The sequence below is a fragment of the Pipistrellus hanaki genome, assembly GCF_964339955.1.
Source record: "Pipistrellus hanaki genome assembly, chromosome: 2".
NCBI classification, from domain to species: Eukaryota; Metazoa; Chordata; class Mammalia; order Chiroptera; family Vespertilionidae; genus Pipistrellus; species Pipistrellus hanaki.
In genome coordinates this window covers 158,046,069-158,052,240 of record NC_140504.1, presented here as the reverse complement: position 1 = coordinate 158,052,240, position 6,172 = coordinate 158,046,069, and positions in this window count along the sequence as shown.

Sequence of the window (6,172 nt, the reverse complement as noted above, 5' to 3'; positions counted from 1 at the left end):
CCACCCTCCCGTTGGCTCTCTCCAACAGTTGGCACAATGACACCCAGAGCCAACGCCCCTCTTCACCATCACCCGCCCCTCCCTGTGCCCTCATAGGAATGCACAAGCCATTCTCTGCTCCCAGGGCCACACCGGCCACGGAGGGCTGGTGTGCAGAACAAAATTCGGAATGCTACCAAATAGTCAAGGAGTAAGAAAGCATTCTCATCGTATTTTTCAAAGTGAGAATTAAATTAGTCCCCTCCCTCATTTTAGTGTAAAACTCAGACCAAAAGCCCTTCTTGTCCAGATGACTTGGGGCGTGTGCACACTGCTCTGTCCCGTGATGGGCAAGGTAGGGAGGGCGAGGCAGCACCTTAATTTCTTGTCTCAGTCCTCTGGGGCCGAATTTTGGCGGCATCTTCAGGAAAATAGACCTAGAGAATACCCTCCCCCCCTTTTTCCCCCCTTTTTTCTTTTTAAACATAGACTCAGAATGTTCCAAGACTTCCCCAAGGTCACTCAACAGCCCTGGTGTGAACTACGAAAATATTAAAAAAAAAAATTGTTCTCTGCCCAGGAAGGATGCCCCACTTGGGGAAAGAGGAGAAAAAAAAAGAGCACAGTGGGGCAGAGACTATTGGGAAGAAGGGAAAAGAGAAGGAAAAATACAACTAAAGGCGCTCTGGGCCAAGAAAGGAGACTCAGCCCCGGGAAGGGCGAAGACCCAGCCCCTGCTGGTCCCGCGGCCCCGGCTCCCGCCGCGCCGCCAACCCACTGGCCCCGCGCCGCTGGCCCCGCGCTGGGCGGGTCTGCTGGGACCGATGGCTCGATTCCCTCCTAGCATCGCGATTTGGGGAGGGGGCAGAAAGAAGGCGGGAACTCAAGGCCCCACGCTTCCCTCGCCTGGCAGGTCCCCCGTCCCCGCCACAGCGGCGGGCGTCTCAGGTCGGTCCCCACGGGCCACCCCTCTCCAACCCCTCCCACACCGGGTCGCCGCAGCACCAGCCGCGAGCGCTCCGCCTCCGAGACTCCAGATCCTCCGCCTGGAGGGAGAGAAGAGGGAAGAGAATTTGAATTAATCAGGCGGGAAGCCCATCCCTAAAGGGCCCCCACTGCGGGAGGGGCGGGGGTGGAGGCAGCCGGGGGGCGGTGTGGTCGCTCCTCCCCGCCCCCTGCAGCTGCACCCCACTTGTCTAGGGAAGCTCGGGACACGAAACCAGTCCCCGCGTTTTGGACCTGAGATCGCCGGGAGCCAGGACCAGTTTACGGCACTCTGGTTAGGCCACGTCCCTGACGAGTCTTGAGAGGGTTGTGAGGACTTTGGAGAGCCCACCAAGGTGGCGAACCAAGGCGTATCCCTACCAAGGCGTGTCCCCACCCAGGGCCTGTTCGCCCGGCCGCCTGTGCGCGGGAAGGTGTCCTCTAGGCCGTGCCCGCCCCGGCCGCTCCCACTTCGGCATTTGTAATGCTTCCCCCTGGGATCCGGCCCGCTTGCAGCGCCAGTCTTACTGAAGAGGGGAGCTTTGGTTCTCTCCCTCCCGTCCTCCCTTCCACTCTCCTCTCCACAGATGGTGAGCAAGACTCAGTTTTCTCCAAAAGACCAACAACACGTTTTGCTGTTTCCTCTTTTTAACCGCAAGGGGAGAGTGCCCGGGGTCGCAGGGAGCTTGGCTGTCAGCACCAGAGCAATCCTAAACCCTGAATTTTCTCTTGGCCATCAAGCTCCACTTGGGAGGCATCACCTCCTCCAGGAAGCCTTCTCAGCTCAGGAAGCCTTCTCCTCCTTGCTGTGCACAAAGGGGATGATCAAAATTATTTGCCTAATAAATAACAAATAGAACCATGGGAGTGGGGATGAGGAATCTTGAAGGCTGTTAATTGAGTCAATCAAGTCTTTCTCAAGTGTTTGAGGTCTGTTTTCTTCCCAATCCTTTTCCTCAGTCCCTTTCTTTAAAAAAATTTTTTTTTAATTTTTTTATTTCAGAGAGTAAGGGAGAGGGAAACATCAATGATTAGAGAAAATCATTGATTGGCTGCCTCCTGCACGCCCCCTACTGGGGATCGAGTCTAAAACCCAGGCATGTGCCCTGACCTCTTGATTCATGAGTCCTCCCTCAACCACTGAGCCACGTGGGCGGAGCTTTAGTCCCTTTCTTTATAATAAATACTTATTTTTTAAAAAAATTATTTTTTAGAAATATGTTTTATTGATTTTTTACAGAGAGGAAGGGAGAGGGATAGTTAGAAACATTGACCATCTGCCTCCTACACGCCCCCAAATATTTTTGTTGTTGTTATTAATCTTCACTCAAGGATATTTTCTCCATTGATTTTCAGAGAAAGAGTGGAAGGAGGAGAAAGAGACAGAGAAACATCAATGCCAGATATATCAACTGGTTGCTTGTCCCTAGCCACCAGGGATAGGCCTGCAATCGAAGTATTTGCCCTTAACCAGAATTCAACCCAAGAGCCTTCAGTCCGCTGGCCAAAGCTCTATCCACTGAGCCAAACCAGTTAGGGCTATAATAAATGCTTTTATAAACTCCATTTTAAAAGCATTTATTAGTGTCTCTCTCTCCCACCCTCCTCCCTCTCCCCTCCCACCCCACTCTCTCTCTCTCAGGAAGGAGCATTTGAGATCTTGCTTCCCAGCAATTGTCAGTTTGGGTTCAAATAAACTCACAAAAATTAAAAAAGAAAGAAGGAAAGAAAAGCATTTATTAGAAATCTAAAATGTATAAGGCACATCAACATTCATGATATAATGGGATTTTCTGGAATGTTTTCTCTGCCTTTGTGAAATTAGTTGAAAACTCATCATAAACTAAAATACCAGCAATAAGTGCCACCTCTCACCTAATGGAGAAACCCTTTAGAGTACCTTCTTCAGCCAGCTCTGCTTCCATTTTTCCAGTAGAAGAGGGATCACGTCCTCACAAAATGATCTGTTACTCTGAGGGCAGCCTTTCTTTTATAGGACCCTTTTCCTTCCTTAGCAAAGTACAGAGAATTTAAGAGCCATTTGCTTAGATTTTAATATTAAAGATGATCATATTACTAGGTGTTGAGTTTCTTTAACTAGAAATACAAAGAATACACTGTGGTTTGGCTTCTACATTAAAACTACTGTTGGTGGGGCCCTGGCTAGGTAGCTGGGTTGTTTAGAGCATCATCTTGATACACCAAGGTTGTAAGTTCTATCCCTAGTCAGGACACATACAAGAAGCAATCAATGAATGCATAAATAAGTGGAACAACAAATAGATGTTTTTCTCTCTCTTTCTCTCTCTCAAAAAAATCAATAAATAAATTGTTTTGTTTTTTTTAAAAAAACTACGGTTGCGGGGGCATGGGAGGTGGGGGAAGAGACTGAGCAAAAGTTAAAGCTTTTAAAAAGGATCACAATTCTGTATTAAGTCAACATTTTCCAGGGCAGTCAATGGGCCTTGCTCTGATACCCACTTGGAGAGCTGTCCCCTAGGGTTGGGCTCAGGCAATAATGGTGATAAAAGTCCTGTGGAATGTTGGTTAGAATCTCATGTTCTTCTTCTTCTTCTTCTTCTTCTTCTTCTTCTTCTTCTTCTTCTTCTTCTTCTTCTTCTTCTTCTTTTTCTTCTTCTTCTTCTAACCAGAAAAAAAAGCATTTTTAAGAAGTTAAAGAAATCATCTCTCTTTCATTGCTATAAACATTGACATAAAAGTTACCTCTTTTCTGTTAATCATCCAAATCATTCACCATATGAAAGTAGAAACTTGGGTGCCTTTCCTGGAAAATATTCTTGTAGATTCTACTATTTCATACAGGGAAGAAGAAAAAATAAGTGAACCCAGATTATTTGGCCACTGTCCTCCAATTGGGATCAAGATAGTGTATACACTTAATATATTTTAAATTTTTTATTTATTGATTTTTAGAGAAAGTGGAAGGAGGAAAGAGAGAGAAAGAAATATCAGTTTGTTGCTCCACTTATTTATGCATTCATTGGTTGAATCTTATATGTATTCTGACTAGAGATCAAACCTGCAACCTTGGCATATCAGGACCATTTGTTAGATGAAGGCTCTGTATTTTTTATTTTTATTTTTATTTTTTACTTTACTTTTTTATTTTTTGCAAATGTATATCTAGTTTGTGTGGTCCCTATTGCTTTAGTCTTTTGTGTAGCCCAGTTAGCTTCTCTGCCATTTTTACAGATCAGACCAGTAAACCATCTTTCAAATTCTACCATCTTGCAAATGTATATGTTGATTACAAGAGCAAGGTGGTATCAAGATCAGCACAAATTAATCACAACCACTGTGAAGCATCTGCTTTATTGATAGCATTTCAACAGCGTCACTTTTCCACATACATCAGGAACTATGACTGTATGATAAAGTCGCTCTTCTTGCTGAAGGAATTGAGTGCAAGAGTTAATAGATTGGACTAAAAGACAATACTAATTTCTAGTCCTAGTCTTGACATTGAACTTGGAAATATCTGATGGACTCTATATTTGCCCACATAAAAACCACTACTAAAATTTTAGCTGTGAGAAAAAGAGGACAGAGAGGAATTATAGTATTATAACTATCATTTCAAAATTTTAGCCAACAGATCTTTTTGAGTTACTGTTTAAAAGTTTAGAGATTTTTAAAACCTTGATTTTATCTTTGTCTTGATTTAAGGTCTCTACTCTTCCAAGATATCTGTCATTCAGACCTCCAGCACTTTGATGACTCCTTTACTCAAATATTGCTAGTTTATATTACAGTTCAAGGTAGGAGACCGAATCACCCCCTTTACCACCACCACCCAGGGGTTCCATGGGTAACTTGAAGAAGCCCCACAGGAGACAGTTAGTGAATCAATCCATCCTCCACTTTGGGGACCATTGTTCTAGTACAGGATATTCAATATACATCCTTAATGGATTGCATTTATTTATCTGTAGCTTTAAAATATTCTCACATAAGTGAAGTGAAGTGTGAGAAAAAACTTTGTTACAAAAGCTGAAAACTTACTGTGTTTTCAAAAATGATTTGTTTGCTAGAGAGGGTTTATAATTTGAGACTAGAATGATATTCTGGAAAGAGCATGGGCTTTGGATATGATCATCCTAGGGTCAAATCTTCTTTCTGCCATTTAAAAATATATATATATTTTATTGATTTTTTACAGAGAGGAAAAGAGAGGGATAGAGAGTTAGAAACATTGATAAGAGAGAATCATCAATCAGCTGCCTCCTGCACACCCCCTATTGGGGATGCGCCTGCAACCAAGGCACATGCCCTTGACCGGAATCGAACCCGGGACCCTTTAGTCCCCAGGCCGACACTCTATCCACTGAGCCAAACAGGTCCCGGCTCTGCCATTTCTTAACTGTGAACTTGATCAAAGTTATTTGGTCTCCCCAAATCTTAGTCTTCTTCATTATAAAATGGGGAATGTAATATAAATTACCAATGATGATGTATTTGGAATACTCAAAAATGGTGACCATTGTTGCTTTAAAGTTTTGCTGATTTTATAGCAGTCATATTTTCATGAAGCTACCTTTATTTTTTTTTCTGATATATACCAATAGTTGTCACATTTCATATTTAAAAATGAAGTTGCTGAGACCACAGTTCCTTCCATCTGTTTGAGCTAGGTATCATTTTTGTGTTCTCAGAACTTAACAAATGTGAAACAATTTACTCTGTAGTGCCACTTGGTAAATCATTTTTTCACTTCCAGGGCATTTTTCAGTCTTAGGGATGAGAGATCTTGACAATAGTCATTAAAGATATGATGGCACTTTCACAAGAACAAGGACATGTGCCTTATGTCTTTGCTGAGCTCTGGTCTAGATGGACTACTTCTAACATTTTTCTAGATCTACACTAAGATTCACTAGAAGTTGCTACCTGCATAGATCAGATCTGATTAGGCAAATACATCATTCTGAACTTTAGAAGACCACCTGGAGAGGATGTGATGTTGTATAATTAAAAGACAATGGGAATGAAGTTAGCCCATTGGGGCTTACTGCCTTCTGACAAGTGGCTGAGTCCCTTGAATTTAAACCTCAGATCATGATAATCTAGTGGAGACATTAAAATGTCTGTTTAGTTTACTCAAATTAAACCAAATGAGAGAGAGAGAGAGAGAGAGAGAGAGAGAGAGAGAGAGAGAGAGAGAGAGAATTAATGAATGAAGGACCATTTA